Consider the following 23,452-nt stretch of genomic DNA (forward strand, 5'->3'; position numbering starts at 1 on the left):
CACCTGACCTCCTCCAGCCCTATAATCCTCTGAGAGTTCTCTATACCTCCAATTTGAGTCTCTTCTGCATTCCCGATTTCCTTTGTCCTACCATTGGTGGCCAGACCTTCAGCTGCCGAAGCATGAAGCTCTCGAATTCCCTCCATAAACATATTTGGTTCTCCACCTCCATTCCACATCCCTTCTCTCTCCTCCTTTGAGACACTCTTTGCAATCTATCTCCCTATCCTTTGGTGTCAATTTTGGTCTGATCGTGCTCCTGTGAAGCCCTTGGGAATGTTTCCGACATTAACGGCGCTGCATAAATGCAAGTAGTTATTTTTGTTGTAGTGTTCAACGGTGGCGGGGGTGGGGGTGGGGGGGGGGGGGGTGGGGGGGGGGGGGTGATACAGGGGAGTGAAGCTTGAGGGTGGGGGAAAAGGAGACATCAGCCTGCTTTTTCACTCCTTCATAGAATTATAGAATTTATAGTGCAGAAGGAGGGCATTCGGTCCATCGAGTCTGCACCGGCCCTTCGAAAGCGCACCCTATTTAAGCCCACGCCTCCACCCTATCGACGTAACCCCAACTAACCTTTTTTGGACACTAAGGGCAATTTATCATGGCCAATCCACCTAACCTGCACATCTTTGGACTGTGGGAGGAAACCAGAGCACCCGGAGCACACAGACAGTGACCAAACCGGGAATCTAACCTGGGACCCTGGAGCTGTGAAGCAACTGTGCTAATCACTGTGCTACTGTGCTGCCCTCATGGATATGCTGTGGTCCTGCTATACATGAAACAGATGAGATAGTCTTGTGAGATCAAACTCAACAGTAGACATGATATATAGACACATACATGGATAGAAAATAGAAGCAGGAAGAGGCTAATCGGTCCTTTGAGCCTGTTTGGCCATTCATTTGATCATAGCTGATCATCAAATTCAATTCCCTGATCCCGCCTTCCCCCATATCCCTTGATCCTTTTAGCCCCAAGTGCCATATCTAATTCCTTCTTGAAATTACACAATGTTTTGGCCTCAACTTCTTTCTGCGGTAGCGAATTCCACAGATTCACAATTAGCTGTGTGAAGAAATTTCTCCTCACCTTAGTCCTAAAAGGTTTATCCCTTACTCTCAACCTATGACCCCTAGTTCTGAACTCCCCCACCTTCGGGAACATTCTTTCTGTATCTCCCCTGTCTAAACATGTCAGAATTTTATAAGTTTCTATGAGGTCCCCTCTCACTCTTCTAAACGAAAAATGAATAGAATCTTAACTAACTCAGTCTCTCCTCATATGACAGTCCCGTCATCCCAGGAATCAGCCTGGAAAACCTTCGACAACCTGGTAGACCTACTACCTCGACAGCTGAACAACAAATCAAAATTCACTTTTCTGCGTACGTATACAGAATGCCCTATGGCAGCAGTGAAGAATGTAGGTCCGAGGATGTAACTCTCATCATGCCATGTTCAGCTGGATGCAGATGCTGTAACTTGGAGATCATCCATGAAGGTGAGAACCATTGAACAGCAGCAGCCAATGTGTGATGCAATGACAGCCCAGCTTCCAAGTGGAATTTGCACCATTGCAGAGAGATTGGAGCGGTTCACCTCAAGCATGACAGGGTGATGTCAGGGGCCATTGAGTTGATGTGTTTATTTATGATTCTAGAAACCATTGTCGTGGACCATCCCATAAAAATCTTTTGAATGGCAGGGGAAAGGTTATCGCCCTGAAATGTTGGCCAGGAGTTTGCAGTCTTGTGGCCCGCCCAAGGTCAATGGACCTTTAGCTGATCCGTATCATTTTCCAACCTCAGCGATTCCCTCCACCAGCGGGACCAGAAAATCCTGGCTGTCAACACCTCTCCACAGAGGCAACGTGACTTGCTGAACATTACCCCCATATTGAGTTTTTATTTCAGATTTCTATCATCGGCAGTATTTTGCTTTGGTACTGTCAATTTCACCGGATTGAAACCTCGACTGCACATTCTCCCCGTGTCCGCGTGGGTTTGGCCCCAAAATTCAAAAGATGTACAGGCTAGGTAGATTGGCCACTCTAAATTGCCCCTTAATTGAAAACAGTAAAATAAATTGGGTACTCTAAATTTATTTTTAAAAATTAAATAAATACTGGACGGGATTATCTGATCCTGAGGCTAAGTGTTGACGCCATTGTAAACGCCGTTACGTTTTATGACGGCATCAACAAGCCCCCAGGATCAATGATCCTGCGCCTCACAGGCGCCAGCACGGCACTGGAGAGACTCACACAGCTCCAGCTGCCGATACCGGTGTCAAACAGGCGCCGTGAGTCTGTGCATGCACGCTGCAGCTGGCATGAATTCGCGCATGCACGTTACGACCGGCGCAAACTTGTGAATGCGCGCTAGTTGTCTTCTCCTCGCCGGCCCCAACGCAACATGGCGGAGAGCTACAGGGGCCTGGCGCAGAGTAAAGTAGGCCCCCACCAGGAGAAGCCGGCCCCTATCACTGGCCAGGCCATGGTGGAGGGCCCCCCCCCCGGGTCGGTTCCCACCTCCCCCCCGCAGGATGGACGTCAAGGTCGCGTTGGGTAGGACCACACGTGAACGGCGCTGGCGGGCCTTGGCCTATCTCGGAGGCCACCCAGCCCAACGTGCGTGAAGAATCGCCGGAGGGGCCGCTCTACCGACGCTGCGCCGACCGTGCTGGCACCAATGGCGTCGGAGTGGCGTCGCGTGAATCGCGCCCCCCCCCAACCGATTTTCCGAACCAGCCCGGGGTCGGAGAATCCCGCCCACTGTGTCTACCAGAGCAGGTCAAAGGCTAGGAACACTGCGGCGAGTAGCTCACCTCCTGACTCCTCAAAACCATCTAAAAGTCACAATCAGGAGTGTGATAGAATACTTTCCACTTGCCTGGATGAGTGCAGATCCAACAGCACTAAAGAAGCTCGACAACATCCAGGACAAAGCAGCCTGCTTCATTGTTATCTCTTCCACAAACATTCAATCCCTCCACCACCGACGAACAATGGCAGCAGTGTGTACCATTTACAAGATGCACTGCAGGAACTCACCAAGATTCCTTAGACAGCACCTTCCAAACCACAGCCACTAATGTCTAGAAGGATAAGAATAGCAGATACCTGGGAACTCCACCATCTGGAGGTTCCCCTCCAAGCCACTCACCATTGTGACTTGGAAATATATCGCTGTTCCTTCACTGTCGCTGGGTCAAACTCCTGGAATTCCCTCCCTAACAGCACTGTGGGTGTACCTACACCTCAGGGACTGCAGCAGCGCAACATGGCGGCTCACCACCACTTTCTCAAGGACAACTAGGGATGGGCAATAGATGCTGGTCTAGCCAGCGAAGCCCACACCCCATAAATGAATAAAATAATTGTAAACCATAGATTCTGTCCTTTCTGTCTTTTGTTAAATTTATACTTGGAATGTGGAGGGCATGGGCAAAGCCAGCATTTGTTGCCCATCCCTATTTACCTTTGGAAAAATAATGGTGGGCCTTCATCTTTGAACATTTACAGTCCATGTGATAGTGGTACGTGTTATAAAGAGTGTTCCAGGCTTTGGCACAGAGATGGTGAAGAGTCAGTGATATACGTCCAAGTACGGATAATGTGTGATCTGGAGAGGAGCTTGAGGTGATGGTGTTCCCATACAAGCTACACCTCTAGGTGGTGAAGTTTGGGAGGTCTTTGGGATTCTAGCCTTATGATGACAGAAAGAAAGAGCAGACAACACCTTTCACAGCCTTAGCATGCGCCCAAATACTTTTGGGCTATTGTCAATTTTATAATGCAGTGTAAGTCGGGACTATGAAGAAAGTCTTATTTGTAAAGTAAAACTACGATGGTACATTATTTTTTCCAAGCACATATTTTCAAACCAAGTTTTTATGTTGTGTTCACTCTCCATAAGTCCCTGCATACTTCTTTGTTAGAATTTCTGGTGAAGAAAAATATGTTTTGACTCTTTTTATGTCTAATTTAAAAATGTATAATTTCCATCACAATCTAAAGAAATAAGCAGAGTAACGTTTGCAAGAACATGTAGCTTTCTAACTATGAATAAATCAAAATGATATTTCCTCTTGTAATAACATTGAACTGGAGAACTGTTTCACTCGTGCTTGGAGGCCAAATCCTAGAAGCTTAATGACAGACATGTGGTAACAAAACTGCACGGCCAATGTTGTAAATCTGACAGCTTAACTTCTATTCAATTGCAATGATGAGAAAGAAAACTACCAAGCAAAAGGGTGACAGACAAAAACTTATGCTTAGAATGTACCGATGCATCCAAAAGAGGAATTAAAATGTTCAATGTAATGCTTTTGATCTCAAGAATGAATTCAAATTCATATTTGACAAGGCGTTATGAATCCAATCAGACAGGTATTCTGCTTCAGGCAACTGTCTCGATTCTAAGGCAGTGTTTCGTTGTGTTTCTGGAGAAAGGAAGAGGAAAAATGGTAGCCAGTTTTTATTTTCCACCACTGAAGTATTTATTTTTCAGTTTTTAACCACATGAACATGCAACACAACATCCTACCTTGGCTTTCCTAAGAGAGAATCGGCAAAACTGACTATGGAAGGGTCAACAAAGGAGTGAGATGGAGATTTTTGGGGTCGATTTTTCGGCTGCGATGCGCCCGGCACAAATCCCACTACGTCAGGAAGATATCGGTGGAGCCCTGATACGGGGTGTGCACTGAGCACCAAACAGTTTGCGATGAGCCCAGGCGCTCCCAGCACACGTAATCCGGTTCTTCCCCTTTTATGCAGAATTGGCTTTAAGCTGAACTCTCCCAGCTCCTTTAATTCTCCCACCCGCTTGTGCAACATGAAGCCGAAAGGAATCAGTACTGATTTCCAAAGTCAGAGACGAGGGGTGGGCTTCTCCGCCGGCGGGAAGCTCCATTTTCCCGGCAGCCCGGGAGTTTCCCGACGCCGAGGGGAGGCCCCACAATGGGAAACTCCATTGACCGGCCGGCATAACGGAGCATCCCGCCGGCAGGTTGAGGCAGAAATGTGGCGCGGCGGGGCAGAGCATCCCACCACAGATGTAATGGTCGCACTGGGGGCTTGGAGGCCATTGGAACCCGTGGGTGGTCGGGGACAAGGCACTGCCCCTTCCCACCCTGGCAGTGCTAACCTGGCAGTGCCAGGGTGCCAGTGGGCAGTGCCGGGTGGGACCTGAAGGGGCGTGGCCTGAAGAGGCATGGTCTGAAGGGGAAGGACGTGAAAGGAGGCAGGACATGCGCGGGCAGGGTGTTTGGCTACCCCACAGCCAGGTGTTGCTCATCTGGGGGGGGTCACTGACACCGGTGATTGTGGTGGGGGCACTGATGCCGGTGCCTGCAGGGTATAGGAGGAGGGGGGTTTGACCTGAACATTAATGGTATGGGGGTGTTGCCCCTATTATTTGGTGTGGTCCCCTTGTTTGTGAGGGAACCACAAAAGGAAGAGCCATACTTGTCACCGTGTTTAGGCCTGGCCCCCTCTCAGTGCCAGTTCAAAACACGCCCCCTTCAAAACAATGACCAAGTGCAGGAAGATCATGAACAAGTTTTCTCTGGAACAGCTGGCGTGCTTTGCACTGATTTCTGCTCCCAAAATGACACATAGGACGCGACTCTCCGGCATCATTGTATTCTCGCTCAAACAAGGCAGTAAACGAGAACCCTGCCAAGCGCCAAACAGTTTGCGATGCAACCGGCCTGCTCCCGTAGGTGAAATCAGTATCTCGCCGTAGCGTGACGAGCCACCCCTTACCCTTTAGCCTCTCGTCATTCATCAGCTCCCCAGCAAGTGGCCATGCTGGCGCCGATTAGTACTCCCTTTGAAAAATGGGGATCTGGTGGAAGGGCTTCCATGGGGAGCTGAGAAGATGAGTAGCCATCTTTGACCACAGGCAGAGAGCCCTGGGGCATTGGGCTTGCCACCCCAGTGCTTGGCGGAGGGGGGTTGGGACCCTCGGCTGGGGGTGGGCCACCCTGGGAAGGGCGTGAGGTGATGGGCGGGCAACCGGGCAAGGCAACTGTTCACAGCACCACCATGCAACCCCTGGATTGTGTTTACCTGTTCCGGGTGTAAACCTTGTCCCTGCCCATCTGCCCACTGACCATCCATAAGCCCCACCGATTACCGAGGCCTCTGGCCATGTGGCTGAAGGCTATTGCTAATAGGGAATTGGCAATCGTGGTTAAGTGAGCAATTTGCACAACCCAAGTTGATTCCCGTGGGTGGGGGGGGGGGCTGTCATAATATGCACCCATGCACATCATGAGACAAAAGCAGTCAGTGACAGGCACCCAAGTGAGCCAATCAACATGCAGAACAGAACACGACCAATCACCAGACAGAACACCAGAGGGGGGCTTCCAACTATAAAACACACGAGGCATCAGCACTCTGCCTCTTTCCACTGGTGACAACTGTAGTGACAGTCAGGGTGTACAAATCATTCAACACCTTCTGCACGTGGATCAGAGCTAGTCTGGTCTAGATAATTAATGTTAGTTTACTTAGAGTAGTAAAGAGTCAATCCACAGGCAGCTGTGTGCTTCATTACTGAAGTTCAATAAATCTTATTGAAACAACGCCTACGTTTGGTGTATGCTTGATCATTTAACTGCATCGTGTTGCAGTCCGTGTTATCCCAAGGTGAATAACACGACATGATACCAGGAGTGGCTACTGCTTCTAAGTAATCTACCTTCGAAAATTCACTGACGACCAGCAACTGCCTTCCAATTGCATGGAAAAGATCCAGGCACCTCCACAGCTCCGGATCTCCGGGAACCTTGGCACCAACTGGCAGGTCATCAAGCAGAAATTCAGTCTATACCTTGAGGCCTCGGGCCTCGAAAGTGCATCCGATGCCCGAAAAATCGCGCTGCTACTGTCGACTGCGGGGGACCAGGCCATCCAAATCTTCAATTCGCTCACTTTTGCCGACGGTGAGGCCAAGACCAAGTTCCAGACCGTCTTAGCCAAATTCGACAGTCACTGTGAGGTTGTGACGAATGAAAGCCCTGAGCGTTATGTCTTCCAGCAGCGCCTTCAAGGTAAGCATGAGCCTTTCCAGTCTTTTCTCATTCATCTTCGCATTCTAGCGCGATCCTGCAACTACGGTGACACCGCTGACTCCCTCATCAGGGATCAGATCGTGTTTGGCGTCCACTCCGACGCCCTGCGGCAGCAGCTCCTAAAAATAAAAAATATAACCCTACCAGTGGCCTTCGAGACGTGCAAAGTCCACAAACAGGCGAAAAGTCGCTATTCCCGCCTTAACTCAGCAGAGCAGGACCAACTTGCCTTCCACGAGGCTGAGAGTGTACAGGCCATTGCCCAAATGCGGCGCCTGAGCATCAATGAAGGCGGCCATTTTGTGCGCTTTTCCAGGGGACCCAAGCATGCGCCCCATGGTCGGGAGAACAAAGCGGCTGAAAACTACACTGCGCAGGTGCGAGCGGCGGCTGACCGCACTGCACATGTGCGACGACGCACCCGAACGTCATGACGTCGACGTGCTGACATGCCCCAACTTCGGCACCGCCCATTTAAATCGACAATGCCCAGCAAGAGGCAGGCGATGTCACAATTGCAAGAAGCTTGACATTATGCGGCTTTGTGCAGGTCTGCACCTCCGATAGGGTGCCAGCGATCCCAGTTCCAATAGACAGCCTGGCGTGACGCAGACGCCGGAATGCAGGCGCATCCGAAGTGTGCACAAGGGCTGCTGGATTTGGAACCTGATCCCGTCACGGATCCAGAGGAAATTAAATGAAAAAATGAAAATTGCTTATTGTCACAAGTAGGCTTCAATGAAGTTACTGTGAAAAGCCCCTAGTCGCCACATTCCGGTGCCTGTTCGGGGAGGCTGGTACGGGAATTGAACCGTGCTGCTGACTGCCCGGACGGAGTACCTATATCGATTGGGCATCATCACCATGCATGACAAGGCCTCCTCGCATTCAGCAATACACACACCCATCCTCAATGTGGATTATGCGGACGAATGGCGTGCCACAGTACAAGTCAACGATTGTAGCATCCGGTTCAAGCTGGAGACCGGTGCTTCAGCCAATCTAATAACCCAAGCAGATATTGCTCGTATCCAAAGGCAGCCAACAATTCTTCCGCCGGCCTGCCAGTTGCTCGACTACAATGGAAATGTCATCACTGCATTAGGGTCCTGTCACGCGCATGTATCCAACAAGGCCATCAAGGCCACTTTGCGGTTTGAAATCGTCAAGCCCGGCAAGGCTTCTCTGCTTGCGTGTACATGTCATGTCCTCTGCCAACAGCACTCTTCAGGCCGACATTGAGGAGTTACTATTGCAATACCCGGATGTGTTCAGTGGGATGGGTACGCTGCCCTACCGCTATAAAATTATGCTCAGACCTGATGCCACGCCTGTCATCCATGCGCCACGCCGGGTGCCAGCACCCCTAAAAGACCGTCTAAAGGCACGGCTGCAGGAGCTCCGAGATCAGGGAATAATATCCAAGGTGACGGAACCAACTGACTGGGTCAGCTCGATGGTCTGTGTCAGGAAGCCCTCTGGAGAACTGCGCATTTGTATCGATCCTGAGGATCTGAACCGCAACCTTATGAGGGAACACTACCCGATCTCGAAGCGGGAGGAGCTGACGAGTGAAATGGCACATGCCAAATTCTTTACAAAGCTGCATCGCGTGGCTTCTGGCAGATACAAGTGGACGAGTCCAGCAGGAAGCTCTGCACGTTTCATACACCCTTCAGCAGATATTGCGACAACTGCATGCCGTTTGGTATTGTTTCAGCCTCCAAAATCTTTCATCGAATAATGGAGCAAATGTTAGAGGGCATTGGCTAAATAAAACCAAATGCCCCTTTGGCATGCCGTCAATTAAGTTTCTGGGTGATCAGATCTCCCAGCAGGGCGTGCAACCAGACTCGGACAAAGTCAAGGCCATCAACACAATGAAGACCCCAGAGGACAAGAAAGCGGTCCTCCGCTTCCTGGGGATGGTAAATTTTTGGGGGAAGTTCATTCCCAACCTCGCGTCACATGCCATGCCCCTCAGGCACCTGGTGAAGAAGTCCACCACTTTCCAGTGGCTACCCACACATCAAGCAGAGTGGCTTGAGTTGAAAGCGATCTAACCACCGCTCCTGTTCTAGCTTTTTTTGACCCAGCAAGGGAGACTAAAATCTCCACAGACGCCAGCCGGGGCGGCATTGGGGCGGTGCTCCTCCAGAAGGACGACACCTCGTCCTGGGCTCCAGTGGCCTACGCGTCAAGGGCCATGACCCCCACTGAGTAACGATATGCTCAAATAGAGAAAGAATGCCTGGGTCTTCTCATTGGCATCGTGAAATTCCACGATTATGTCTATGGTCTCCCAACCTTTACAGTGGAGACGGACCACAGACCCCTAGTGCACATTATACACAAGGACTTAAATGACATGACACCCAGGCTCCAGCGCATTCTCCTTCGACTCCGCAGGTACGATTTTGAACTGGTTTATACACATAGAAAGGAGCTAATCATCGCAGATGCCCTTTCGCGTGCCATCACCTCGCCATGTGAGCAGGTAGACTTCATACACGACATTGAGGCACAGGTGCAGCTGTGTGCCAGCACCCTCCCGACATCCGACGAACGCCTCGTCATCATCCGAGAAGAGACCGCCAAGGACCCTCTTCTGCAGCGGGTCATACATCACCTCACGAATGGCTGGCAGAAAGGGCAATGCCCCCAATACTATAATATAAAGGATGACCTAACTGTTGTTGAGGAGATCCTCCTGAAATTGGATTGCATCGTCATTCCGCGCAGCCTCCAGAGCTTGGTGCTCACGCAGATACTCGAGGGACACCTCGGTATTGTGAAGTGCAGGCGCAGGGCCCGGCAGGCTGTCTATTGGCCCAGCATCAATGAGGATATATCAAACATCGTCCTGAATTGCGCAACCTGCCAGCGCTTCCAGCCTGCTCAGCCCAAAGAAACGCTCCAGCAGCACGAGATCGTGACCTCTCCGTGGTCTAAGATCGGCGTTGACCTTTTTCACGCCAACCGGGCGTGTCTACATCCTGATAAATGATTACTTCTCCAGTTACCCCGAGGTAGTGAAACTGTCTGACCTAACATCCAGGACTATCATAAAGGCGTGCAAGGAAGCATTTGCCAGGCATGGAATCCCGCTCAGGGTTATGAGCGACAACAGTCCCTGTTTCTATAGTCAAGAATGGTCCAACTTCGCAAAGCAATACCACTTCCAGCACATCACCTCGAGCCCACATTACCCGCAATCTAATGGGCAGGTTGAAAAAGGGGTCCATGAAGCAGATGCTCTGTAAGGCTGCGGACTCAGCTTCAGACTTTAATCTTGCTCTTCTGGCGTACAGGGCAACACCTCTGTCCAACGGTATGTCTCCGGCACAGCTCCTTATGAATCGTAACCTGCGGATGACTGTTCCGGCCATTCATGTACCTGACCTGGATCACCTTCCAGTTCTGCAAAAGATGCAGCAGATCAGAACCCGGCAAAAGATACCATATGATGCTCATGCTACTGATCTGCCCCTGCTCTCTCCGAAGGACGCTGTTCGCATCAAGCTGCCTGGTGGAGGCTGGTCAGCTCCAGCTGTTATTGTTCGACAGGATGCTCCCAGGTCATTTGTGGTTCGCATGGCTCATGGATCTATTGTCAGACGCAACAGAAGGGCACTATGCAAACTTGCCTGCCCACCACCGGATCGCACGTTCCCAGATGTCGTTCTGCCTTATCCGTACACCTCGCTCCATGAGGCCACCAATCTGGCTGCATGCCAACCTGTCAAGACACCATCACCCCGCCTCCACCTCTCAGGCGGTCCACAAGAATCCGACGACAGCCCCAACGACTGGACTTATAAATAGTTCCTTTGTATATATACTGTTATGTTTCTGCATACTAGACACCTTACATGTACATATCCATTCACTCACCAATTGCTGTATATAGTTACTTTTGTAAATATGTCGTATATGCTCCAAGCAGCCGACAAATTTTATTAAAAAGGGGGATGTCATAATGTGCACCCATGCACATCATGAGGTAAAAGCAGGCAGTGACAGACACCCAGGTGAGCCAATCAACATACAGAACAGAACACGACCAATCACCAGACAGAACACCAGAGGGGGGCTTCCAACTATAAAACACACGAAGCATCAGCACTCTGCCTCTTTCCACTGGTGACAACTGTAGTGACAGTCAGAGTGTACAAATCATTCAACACCTTCTACACGTGGATCAGAGCTAGCCTGGTCTAGATAGTTAATGTTAGTTTACTTAGAGTAGTAAAGAGTCAACCCACAGGCAGCTGTGTGCTTCGTTACTGAAGTTCAATAAATCTTATTGAACCAACCCCTACGTTTGGTGTATGCTTGATCATTTAACTGCATTGTGTTGCAGTCTGTGTTACCCCAGGGTGAATAACACGACAGGGGCCATGTAGCATGTGGAAGTCATTGCCTCGCATCCCATTCAAACTGCATTGCTTGGACACTGAGGTGGGGCTGCTGTGACCGGGAGTGCATGGACAGGGTGTTCTGGGTGGAGAGGAGAGGTTGAAGGGTCCCACGGTGGGAACCACAGCTATTTGTCAATCTAACACCCTCTCCCAATTCCTTACAGATATTGAACGCTGTGGAATGAATATTGGATGCTGAACTTGCCCTAGTAATGCTGTTGGTAGTCCGGGTGGCTAGACGCCTGATACAGCGGTAGCAGCAGCGTTTGCAGATGCTCGAGACGGTAGCCCAAGTGCCGGACTCCGCCCCATACCCTGAGGGCCCGGCCGCCCATCAGACCATGGAGGGACGCAGGGCGGGAGTCCCCTCACTGCCGATAGGGCCCTTGGGTTCACCTTGGGATGGAGGGGTAGTTGGTTTGAGCCCTGGCTGCCGTTGCATCATCTGGCTCTGCCAGCCCTGGTGGTTCCCAAAGGCCGCATCATTGTGTCAACCCCCTGGGTGGCAGTTCTCAGTGATTGGGACATGCTCTGCAGTGCCTTGGCAATGCCCACCTGCAACTGGGACAAGCTCCGTAGCGCCTCAACCATGCCCATCTGAGAGCGGGACATGTCCTGCAGAAACTCATCAAGGTCAGCTTGGTACTGGGTGACATCCTCCAGCAAGGCAGACATTGCGTCAAGACGCTCAGCCATGAATGTCGCCGACTGAGGGCGGCCTTGGACACCTTCAATAATAGTGCTGACATTGTGCACCAGGCTCTGCACTGCGCCTCCACCCTAGCAGTATTGACCTCAGTGCCACGTTGCCAGCACCATCTCCAGCACCCGTAGCTTCTGGGACTCCTCCAAGCAGCTATGGATATGCTGGAGTATCTCTGAGATCTACCGCTAAATGTCCCGGCCTCTCCTTAACATTTCCATCAGCTCCAGGTATACCTCTTCCACAGGCTTAGCATCAGACTGTGCTGGGTCCTGGGATCCATCAGGCCTCTGACTTCTGACTCACCTGGGGGTTCCTGCCTCCACTTGATGTACATCAGCAGCAGTGTGGTGTTCCCCAGATTGTGCCCCAGAAGCCTGACCACTAACATTTCCCACCGAGATGTGTGTTTCTGCGCTGGTGGTGGGTAGGGATGACAGCTGTGACATGACTATTATGGTGGCATCCTCGGAGCTCTCCTTCGGGGTGGTCTCCTGGGAGACTGGAGAGGGTGTCACCCGGGATGGGCCTGCACCGGCGGATGAAGGGCCTGTGGGCGAAAGGACATGTGGTCAGTGAGAGGGATGGGTCAGTCAGTAAGGCAATAACAATTCATGTGCGTCTGGTCCTTCGCGTGGGTCCCAGTGGTTCCTCACTTCTGCGGTATCCGCCGGCCTCCGCATTGGTGACCGCTCTGTCCTCAGCCACACCGGTCACCTCAAGTGCATGATCCTCGAGTACGGTTAGGATTCTGATGTCTGGCACCCCTCAGCCAATCTGGGCCCTCTCCTGGGATTGTGGGAAGGCTTTTTGTGAGGAGACACAGAGAGGCATCATTAGCCACAGTTTGCATTAGTTCACAGTGGTGGGAGGGGGGTAGGTGAAGAGAGGGTTGGGTGGGGGTTGAAGGGGGAGGGGGCAGAGGAAGGATTGGGGGTTGAAGGGGAGGGGGTAGAGGAAGGGTTGAAGGGGGAGCAGGAGTGGAGGGACAGTTGGGGATCACATGGAGAGTTGGGGGGTGGATGCTTCCATTGAGGCGGAAAGATCCCGGCGGGTGGAGGTAAGTGGGGGGAGTGGAATCGGTATCTACTCACTCGTGCTGCCCGGTATAGGTGATTGAGCTTCTTCCTGCACTGGAGGCCAGTCCTCCTGGTTACACTCCCCGAGCTCACTGCCGTCTACACCTCGCTGGCTGCCCTATGGCTGCCCCTCCTAGACCCTCAAAGGAACAGGACATCCCACCTGGTTTCCACAGCGTCTAGCAGCAACCCCAGGTCAGCACCCCCGAATCATGGGGCTGGCCTCCTCGGCGCCATTGTTGCCAGCTGGCTGGGGTTGGCTGAGCAAGTTGAGCTTCAGTGCTGCTTGCCCTTGTTGGCGGGCGACTGGCGAGAGCTGTGCCAGTGAATCAGCTGGTGAGCCTTCATTTGCGGCGAGAAGGCCTCATTAATTGCACCAATTAATATTGAACAGCCTTGTTGGGCCGAAGCGCCGGGAAGCTTGCGGCAATTCCCGCTCGCTACGACACTTAGAAATCTTTCTGGAGAATCACGCCCATAGTCATATTTCTGTAAAATTCCATCTTTATTTCATTGAAATATCCATTCGTTGTCCAATTAGACAACCTGGATGTCCTGACAGAAGAAGGGAGCTGGAATCTGAGACGCTAAAGTGATACAGATCTGCTGAGGAAAACATAGGTTTTAGGTATGGCATGATTAGATGCAGAGTAGGAATTCCCTCCTGCCTGCTCCAACAATGTGCCTCAATCCCAAATATACAAGAGAGTCTTCTGATATGCCAACCATGGTGGCCTCTCTTCCCTGGGTTACCAGTTAATGTCACTTGTTCACTCAAAGTTCGGTTCAGACTACAGAAACTCAATTTATGGTGGGATCTTTGAAGCCTGCAGATTGAAGAGCTTTTCCTCAGTCCAAACCTGGATTTGATTCTCACCTTCCAGAAGTGAAAGACCTATATTCAACCCATTGCACCAGTCCGTTCCTCTACAAGAAATTCAAGTCCAAAAGAAAAACACATTTATTTATTAATTGCATACGTTTAAATAAACTAAAAGCCTTGTAATATTTCTGACACATTCTAGTGATAGTGGCGCAGTTCCCATGGGTTCAAGAAATGATCCATGTCCAATGTTTGTGGAAAATGTTTACAAAGGATCTGATTCATTTAAGATAATATCATTATTAAAAATCTGTGAGCAAAGCTTAAATTCATAAGTCTTTGAACTCTACATCTTTTGATGACCCTACACATATGGTCTTAGGTACACAGAGTGGACATAATATATCCGCTTTTCCATGGAGGATTTACCCTAATTGATGTCATTAGATCCTATTTTTCCACTCTAGGGCTGTACGTTCTTGATGTTATGATGAAAGCTGCTCTTGATTTATTTTGAGTTCCTTTTCTGTCTTTGGTGAGGTTCCGCTGAGGGGCAGAACTCGTGGTATGAGATCACATTGACACTCGGGAGCCTTTCAAGTCGCCCTGAAAGGTGTTTCCATCTGCAAAGGTGAATTTTAAGGATGGCTGCACTTTGACGCCTTGAGCCTAACATTTGCAGATTGTATATGCTGTAAAGTCGATAGCTGACGTCATTCTGGAGAAAGAATATATAAGGTCATCCTCAATAAACCAGCTGGAACCTCAAGTCATTTCTAACGCCATACATCCTTTTAATTGAATTTTTTTTTTTCAGATTTAAAATGATAATGTGGAGTATTCTATTACAGACTTGTGGTTCCTTTTACAGTTTGACATTGTAAGTGGGTATCATTAATTACGTTTGCACCACTTCCATTGTCCTAAATTTAAAAAAAAGAAACAATTATAGACTATTCATACCCCATGATAACGTGCAAACAAGGACAATATACCAATGACACAGCTTTTCTATAATTCTAATGGTCACATATAAAACTAAATCATTTGAGTCAGTGATATTGCACCAGGTGCATTTTGTATTGCTGTTGTTGCAGCAGTTGCCTGATCAATTTGATCAAGTTAAATAATACGGTTGTTATAAAAAAGAAATCAAGAATGTTAAAAACAAAAGCTAATTGTCCCATCGAACCCTTTCCTTCCACAGTCCACGAACAATCTGCTCGAACATCAACTCCACCCAACCCATTTCATCTCCAGAGGGGTCATGTAAATTTCTTGTTACTTTGCTTTGCAAATACCAGGTAAAATGCCATAGGAATCCTCATAAATACTTCACTGCCAGCCATGGTCGGCATGACATTTTGACGGGCACAGCAGCTCAAAACGAAGTGTGGCCTGTGCATCATTTGATCATATCATCCTTATCTATACTTAACCTCATAACCTTGAATCCTATTCCTAATCAGATACTTTCCAGCTCCTTGTTTAAAGCGCTAATCATCATGGCAATAACTGATTTAACTAGGTGTCTATTCTGCATGCTTATCTCTGTGGGTGGGGATGAAGGGGAAATCCTTCTAATCTCAAGATTTTGCTCAGGTTTGTTAATTTGTGCAGCCCTTCAATCCTTATAGACCAAGTTCAACAAGTTGCTTTCTTATATTATGGTTATATATAAAACTAAATAATTTGAGTCACTGATATTATACCAGAAGCATTTTGTACTTCTGTTGTTGCAGCTGATCAATTTGATCAAATTAAATAATATGGTTCCTATAAAAAAGAAATCAAGAAAGTTAAAAACAAGAATCCAATTGTCCTATCCTTCCAAAGTTCACGAACAATGTGCTCTCACATCAACTTCACCCAACCCGTTTAATCTCTCGTTAGTATAAGTGTTAAACAATCCCTGCGACCTTGCGTAAGGAGAGAACCAAAAGCTGATATCGTGGATATAATTTACATTCATTGGATTAAATGGAAAAGACAGACGGCTATTATCTCCATCCTGGCTATTCAGATCCTCAGTCATACCAGGAATAGATTTTCACCTTCACCCCTCGGAAGGTATTAGGATGGAGCACACCGCCCACCCTTCAGAGAACCTTCTTGCATTCATTGTTTTCAATGGAACGGGAAATCAGGCAGATTCCACTTTACCACATCACCATTAATCCTGTGAAGGGCGAGATCTACCTCATTGTTTTCCAAATTACAGTGAGACATACCACCTTCCACTTGCAGTGCCTGACGAACAATCGTAGAATTTACAGTGCAGAAGGAGGCCCTTTGGCCCATCGAGTCTGACCCGGCCCTTGGAAAGAGCACCCCACTTAAGCCCATCCCACCTAACCTTTTTTGGACACTAAGGACAATTTATCATGGCCAATCCACCTAACCTGCACATCTTTGGACTGTGGGAGGAAACGGAGCACTTGGAGGAAACCCACGCAGACACAGGGAGAACATGCAGACTCCGCACAGACAGTGACCCAAGGCGGGAATCGAACCTGGAATTCTGGAGCTGTGAAGCAACTGTGCTAACCACTGTGCTACCATGCTGCGCTCAAGAAGAGTATCCTGTGGACTTTACATGCCAGAGATGAAACAAATTATTACCGCAGCAATATTATCTGAGTTGACGAAGATCGATACAAGATTCTGGGTATTTGATCTGCTTCAAAAAGTGAAACAGTTTTAAAATCTGCTCACTTGAGTAAGTAGGTGGTCTGAGGGAGTTCTAATAACCTTCATGCAATGATGCAAATGGGGGGTCTTCACTTGGAAACCTCCCTTTAGTTACCTAGAACGTAGGATGATCTTATGGATACTTCATGATTGATAATTCTGCGTTGCTCTAGATTTCATGACCTATAGCCAAGAAATCTGTGCTAGCAACTGTAAAAAGGTAAACTACTGTCAGGAGCAGCTGGAGAGACTGCTGAGCAAAGATGAGCCCGTCTTCCTGAGAGGAAGGTTAACATCTCCTCCCTTATCCCAGTCCAATTTAAGATTGAGGTCTTCAAATAACAGTGGAGGTAAAATCTGTTGCCTACCTGAAGCTCCATCAGCAAGTCCGTGGACTACAGAATCATGCCTGCCTTATAATTATTATTTAAATTTTACTTAATAAAGAAACAGATTGTAAAAGGCTTGGCTTTAATTTATTTTCCGCTGATTAAAATGCCTGTGAACAGGTTGCAGCAAGAGAGGCTTTTGCAAACATGACAGGGATGCAGCATATGCTGGAGATTGCTATCAGATTTGGGTTACATTGTCTGCCAACTGCGTTGGGACTTTACTAGCATGAGGTGGCAGACTACAGTAAAGGAGTATATAAAAGATTCCAGCTGCTATAAAATGGGCTCCATTTGTTGTCGTCTTTGCTAGATATTTACTTATATTTTCTAAAGGTCTCTACTCTTGTTTTCAATGCTGGTTGCTTTACGCTCTCAGTTTTCACCTGTGATCGGTTTCTTTGAAATTTTCACGCAGAGCATACTTTATAGGAAGCAAAAATTCCCACTCTCTCCAGACAGAAAAGCCTACAGCCGGTCTCTAATAATTGTGCAACGTAATGAAATTCTCCACAACATTGCAGTATCACACATTGTAAAAGGCACGTTTTATGTGAGATTACTTTCAGCAGTTCACATTGAATATTATTTTGATGAAGAAATCCAAACCATTTGAAAAGATATCGCATTATCAATTCTTGCATAATTTTCAGAGACTAATTTGATCCGAAAAAAACAGTGCATTGCCTAAAGTAGGCTCATTAATTCTGAAATGAATCACTAAAACAGAACATTCGTTACAGTATGCGTCAACATTATTTTAAAGGAATGTCTACTTATTTTGTACTTGGGCTTGAGCTTCATAAGAACAGCACAGCTCCATACCAGTGGCAGATGAAAATATTTGCAAAAGCACGTTTGCAGATGGAACTTAATTCACTAAACACAGAGCAGAGCACGTGATGTTTTCTCTTGATTGTCTATGAAACCTTAGCATCCCGCGTGCCGCAGTCTTGTACGCCTAAGAAGACAATAATTAGGAGCGAAAGACTATCATCTTGAGCATGACCTGCCCCTCCCCCGTTTTCACCCTCTCATAAGCTTTTGTCTACACTGCCTGCTCCACCTGCCTGCTGTAGCCACATTGCAGTGCCATTAGAAGCCATTATCAGTGAGTGTGTTTTCACGGTCACAGAGCATTAGAGCAAGGGTCCCTCCAGGCTCAGATCGCATAACTATAAATCTACCCTTGAGCGTCTTGTTTCAATGTACTCAACTACAGCTTTACCCCCTTTTTTTGGCACATGCACCTTGACCTTACCTGACACGGCACATATGTGAGAAGAGGAAGTTCATAGTCAACGGTCAATGGTAAATAAATCTCTGGTGAACTATTAGGTTACACCATTTTTTTCCCCTCTTCCTATGAAATGAATGCTTAGATGACAGTTGGCTTGAAAATGGATAGATATAGGCCAGGTCAAATTTAAGTGGCAATGAAATATCTTTGACTTGAGGACTGAGAAGAAAAAAAAACTTTGAAATAATTTTCACTGTGTCAAGATGTCTGCATCAGTCATTCCCAAAATACCTGCTGTCTCACATTAATCAAAATGCAAAACAGGTTTCCCTGCTTGAGCTCTGGGTTTCTGGAAAATTTCAAAGATAAAAACTGGGCACTTTATCATCTTAGGTTTGCCTGGTCAAATCTGCGGTCAGTTGCACCGTAGGTTTAAATCATAAAGGGTGACAATTTGTTATTGCAAAATAAACACTGTCGGATCCTAAATAATGATTGTGGTTAAGTTTAAGTATAGGTGAGATGGGAAGGGAAAGTAAGACATTATATTAAATTTATGTTTTTACTAAGAGATAAATATTTTGGCACTATATTTTCCTTCTTATTGCCTTGGCGAATGTCCTTATGCGTTGCCATCACAGTGAATATTGCATAGCAGCTAGCCTTAAACATTTGTCCATTATTCAGTTTTATTCTTGGTTTATTCTGCCAGTTAAAATGAGAGCTGAAAGGTACATTTTTGCCTGTGGTACAATATCTGTTCTTTTTTTTTCTCGAAAAAGTTGATTTTCCGGTAATTTTTCATTTACCATGATTGCTATTTATCATCAGTCAGGAAACTGCCTTATTATCGATGATTAAGTTAAAGATCAGTCTCTAGGATGAAGTCACAGGCAAAACACTCTCACTTAATGACTTGAATGAGTAATTATGATGAAAAAAATGGTCCTGGATTCATTTCAAAATTCAGCCCTTGCTCGCAAAGGGCATTTCTCCAAGGCAGGCTTGAGACTACATTGTTGGAGGAATGTAAGAGGAGCTCGTGACAGCTGCTGACCTGCACCTACAGTCACTGCACTATCCTGATTAGATACAACGTATATTAAACAAAAAGTTCTATTTGCCAACACTTTAATCCTGACCCTCAATAAATGGGTTCTGGTAAAGTATGATACAGATTCTATTATTACACCTCCCTCACACGATCGTAGTTCACAGGTTTATCAGTGGCAGTGATTTATCAATGTCTTGAGAAAAAAAACAGGCACTGGGGGGAAATAATGATTGTAACTTTCTCCGCTCCAGTAACAAAGGAGCAACATTAGAGTTTGAACACTGATTACCTGAAAACTATACGAATTGTTGGAATCTTTCTTGCTGCTTCTTTGCTGCCCTATGCCTTGAAGGAAAGTTTAAGGAGTGAGAGAACGAAAATGCCCATGGCACAAGGTGTAAGGAGCATTAACCCTTTGAGGGTGCCGTTCCCATTCTCTGAAGTGAGAGAATGCAACGACGCAGGCTAAGAGTTTTATGAACTTATGCGTGTGCCTTGAAAGCTATCTCAACTCCCCTGTGTTTCTTTTTCTTTTCCTACAGCATTTGAAACATTCCTGGAATCTCTAAGGACGGAAAGCATAGAAACTGATTTTGCAAAATTTGTGTCATATGTAGCAAAATATGTAAATTTGAGAATTAGCGTAAAATCAAAAACATATGGATGCAATTAAATTTCACTTTCATTGAATCTCGATAGCCGTTTGTTTTTTTTGTGAATTGCCCCCAATCCTTTCCTGAAGCCATTGGCTCTTTTCTTAGCTCTGCTTCCATTGGTACGGGTCACCTTCAGATACCTTGTTTGAGTGACCACTATGTGTGTATGAGATCCCACAGTGGGCAAGTGTGATCCCACACTTTCTCAAGGGCAAATAGGGATTGGGCAATGAATGGTAGTTTAGCCAGCGACGCCCACACCCCATCAACAGATTATGGAGTATTGCTGCTTCACGCACATACACTTCCATTAGGCATTAGGGCTCATTAGATAGCTGATTTTCTTTGTCCTAAGTCAGTATTATTGGGAGGTTAAATATAGCATCCTTATCAGCACCTTGGCTGCGATCAGCAACCAGAACACAGGCCAGGTATCAACCTTGGGAAATGTTGGTATAAATGGCTCTATAAATTTATAAATGGTATAAATCAAGGAAATAACAAGGGTGTCCTAGGCATCTAGATAACGTGAAGTTCAAGCAGTGAGAGACTCACACCCCATAAAGGTGAAGTCCCTCTCAAAATAACTGCTTCCCTGACTTAAAAGTGCTTTACAAGTTACCTCCTAAGTATGAACTCTTCAATTTATTACAATAATCGGGAATTTCTCATATTCATTTATATCGAGGTTCAGGCCAAATTGACAGTAATGAATGTCTCACTGTCAGTCACAGTCCAGGCACAAATCTAGTATCAAGGGTTATGGGGGGGCACAGGAAGGAATATGGAGGCAAGGTCACAATCAGTGGTTAGCCCTGTTGCCTAACAGCGCCAAAGTCCCCCGGCTCGATTCCCGGCTTGGGTCACTGTCTGTCCAGAGTCTGCATGTTCTCCCTGCGGCTGAGTGGGTTTCCTGCGGGTGCTCCGGTTTCCTCCCACAGTCCAAAAATGTGCAGGTTAGGTGGATTGGCCTTGCTAAATTGCCCTTTATGTCCAAAAAGGTTGGGTGGGGTTACTGGGTTACGGGGATAGGTTGGAGGTGTGGGCTTAAATGGTAATATATATTTTACAGTTCAGTACCATTTTACACAAACGCGTCGGCTAAAATCTGGGGCTGGATTCTCTGGTCGCCAATGAAGACGCAGAAATCGTGTTTGGCGATCGGCCGTAGAATCAAGGTTCCTGACCAAATAGGGGCGGTGCTGCATTCGCGATGCTCTGCCCCCTCCAAAGCGGAGAGTACGCCGTGTGACGTACTCTCTGAGTACGGCATGTGACGTATCGACCTCCTCAGGTCATTGCCTGAGGCCCAGCCCTGATGCTCCGCCCCCGACCGGCCAAGTTCCCGACGGCATCGGTTGCGTGTGGTGTCATCCATCGGGAACTCGGCGTGGCGGCAGCGGACTCAGACCAGCGACACCACAGTCGGCGAAGGGCCAGGGAGCGTGAGCCGACCAAAGGGGGGGGGGGGCACTATTTCACGGACCGGGTCCGCGAGCGGTCTCCACCATGTAGTGGGTAGCACAGTGGTTAGCACAGTTGCTTCACAGCTCCTGGGTCCCAGGTTCGATTCCTGTCTGTGTGGAGTCTGCACATTCTTGCCGTGTCCGCGTGGGTTTCCTCCAGGTGCTCCGGTTTCCTCCCATGGTCCAAAGATGTGCAGGTTAGGTGGATTGGCTATGCTAAATTGCCCTCAGTGTCCAAAAAAGGTTAGGTGGGGTTACGGGGATAGATTGGAGGTGTGGGTTTAGGGTGGAGGTGTCGGCTTCGTAGGGTGCTCTTTCCAAGGGCTGGTGCAAACTCGATGGGCTGAATGGCCTCCTTGTGCACTGTCAATTCTATGTAGCATGGCGCGGCCTCTACAGGCTGCTGCTGTGCGCATGCACAGCCATGGACCCAGCAATTCTCCGGGACTTATCCACAGCTAGAGCCGGGTGCTCTACCCTGCCGGCATGCTAGCCCCCAGCCAAACCGAGGATCGGTGGTCATTTGATACCATTATTTCTGTCGTGAAATGCCACTGTTCCCACGCCAGCCTGGGGACATAGCCTAAGAATAGGAGAATCCAGCTCCTGGTATGGTCAGCACTCCACCTAGCTCAGCCATGGCTCTATTTGTAGCACCCTCCAACTCTGAGTTGGAATGTTTTGGGTTCAAGTCCCACTTCAGAGATCGGAGCACAACAATCAATAACTGGCACTCCACTGGAGTACTAAGGGAGTTTGCACTGTGGACATAAATGATTCCATATCCTTTATCTCAAAGAAAAACCGAGGCGTTATCCTTGGCATACTGGACAATATTTATCCCTCTATCAACATCTCAAAAACAGATTTGCTGATCAGTCCCACATTGCTGTCTGTGGGAGCTTGCTGTGTGAAAATAGGCTATTGTGTTTCCTATACTACAATAATGACTGGGACTTTCCAGCCCTTTCTGGTGGCGGAAGTTTCAGGTACCGCTGAAGGTGACCCCTCCCAACGTGGGTTTCCAGGTGATGCAGTTGGCGAGTAACGTATATGGCCGTCAGCTTCAGCAGGACAGGAAGATCCCGCCACCAGGAAAATCGCAAAGGGCAGGATTGGAAAATCCCAATTTTGAAACCCCATTTCAAAGAAGTATTTCACTGGCTTTAAGGTGCCTGAGATGGTGCAAGGGAGGCTGTAATGCAATATTTTTCTTCCTCCCTTCAATGAATTTTAGCATCAAAAGTGATTTTGTTCGGTGAGTTATTTTCTTCCTGTTAGGGGCAGCACGGTAGCACAGTGGTTAACACAGTTGCTTCACAGCTCCAGGGTCCCGGGTTCGATCTCCGGCTTGGGTCACTGTCTGTGTGGAGTCTGCACGTTCTCCTTGTGTCTGCGTGGGTTTCCTCCGGGTGCTCCGGTTTCCTCCCACAGTCCAAAAATGTGCAGGTTAGGTGGATTGGCCTTGCTAAATTGCCCTTTCTGTCCAAAAAGGTTGGGTGGGGTTACTGGGTTACGGGGCTAGGTTGGAAGTGTGGGCTTGAATGGGGTGCTCTTTCAAAGGGCCGGTGCAGATTCGATGGGCCTAATGGCCTCCTGCGGCACTGTAAATTCTATGATTCTATGATTTCAGTTTCCTGTGATATGCATTGGCTTCCGACTGGCAAATTTGACTCCTGTAGCCATTACCAAGTAGTTCTGTCATTTGGACTAGTCTAAGGAAATCTCAGGATATGCTGATAAGGTTAGATGAAGTAAGGTAGGTGGAGGCTTGCATGGAGTATAAACACTGACAGAGACCACTTTGGTCAAATCGCCTCTTCCTGTGCTCAAAATTCT

At 47.9% G+C, this 23,452-nt stretch overlaps 1 long non-coding RNA gene across 1 annotated transcript; it reads left to right on the top strand.

Moving 5' to 3' along the window:
- Window positions 1-1,294: 1,294 nt before the first annotated feature.
- Window positions 1,295-20,181, top strand: LOC140387173 (uncharacterized). The gene is made up of 2 exons (XR_011933763.1): window positions 1,295-1,503; window positions 20,034-20,181. It is a non-coding gene; the product is annotated as an uncharacterized lncRNA (long non-coding RNA).
- Window positions 20,182-23,452: the final 3,271 nt, after the last annotated feature.

The sequence above is a fragment of the Scyliorhinus torazame genome, chromosome 12, assembly GCF_047496885.1.
Source record: "Scyliorhinus torazame isolate Kashiwa2021f chromosome 12, sScyTor2.1, whole genome shotgun sequence".
Classification (NCBI taxonomy): domain Eukaryota; kingdom Metazoa; phylum Chordata; class Chondrichthyes; order Carcharhiniformes; family Scyliorhinidae; genus Scyliorhinus; species Scyliorhinus torazame.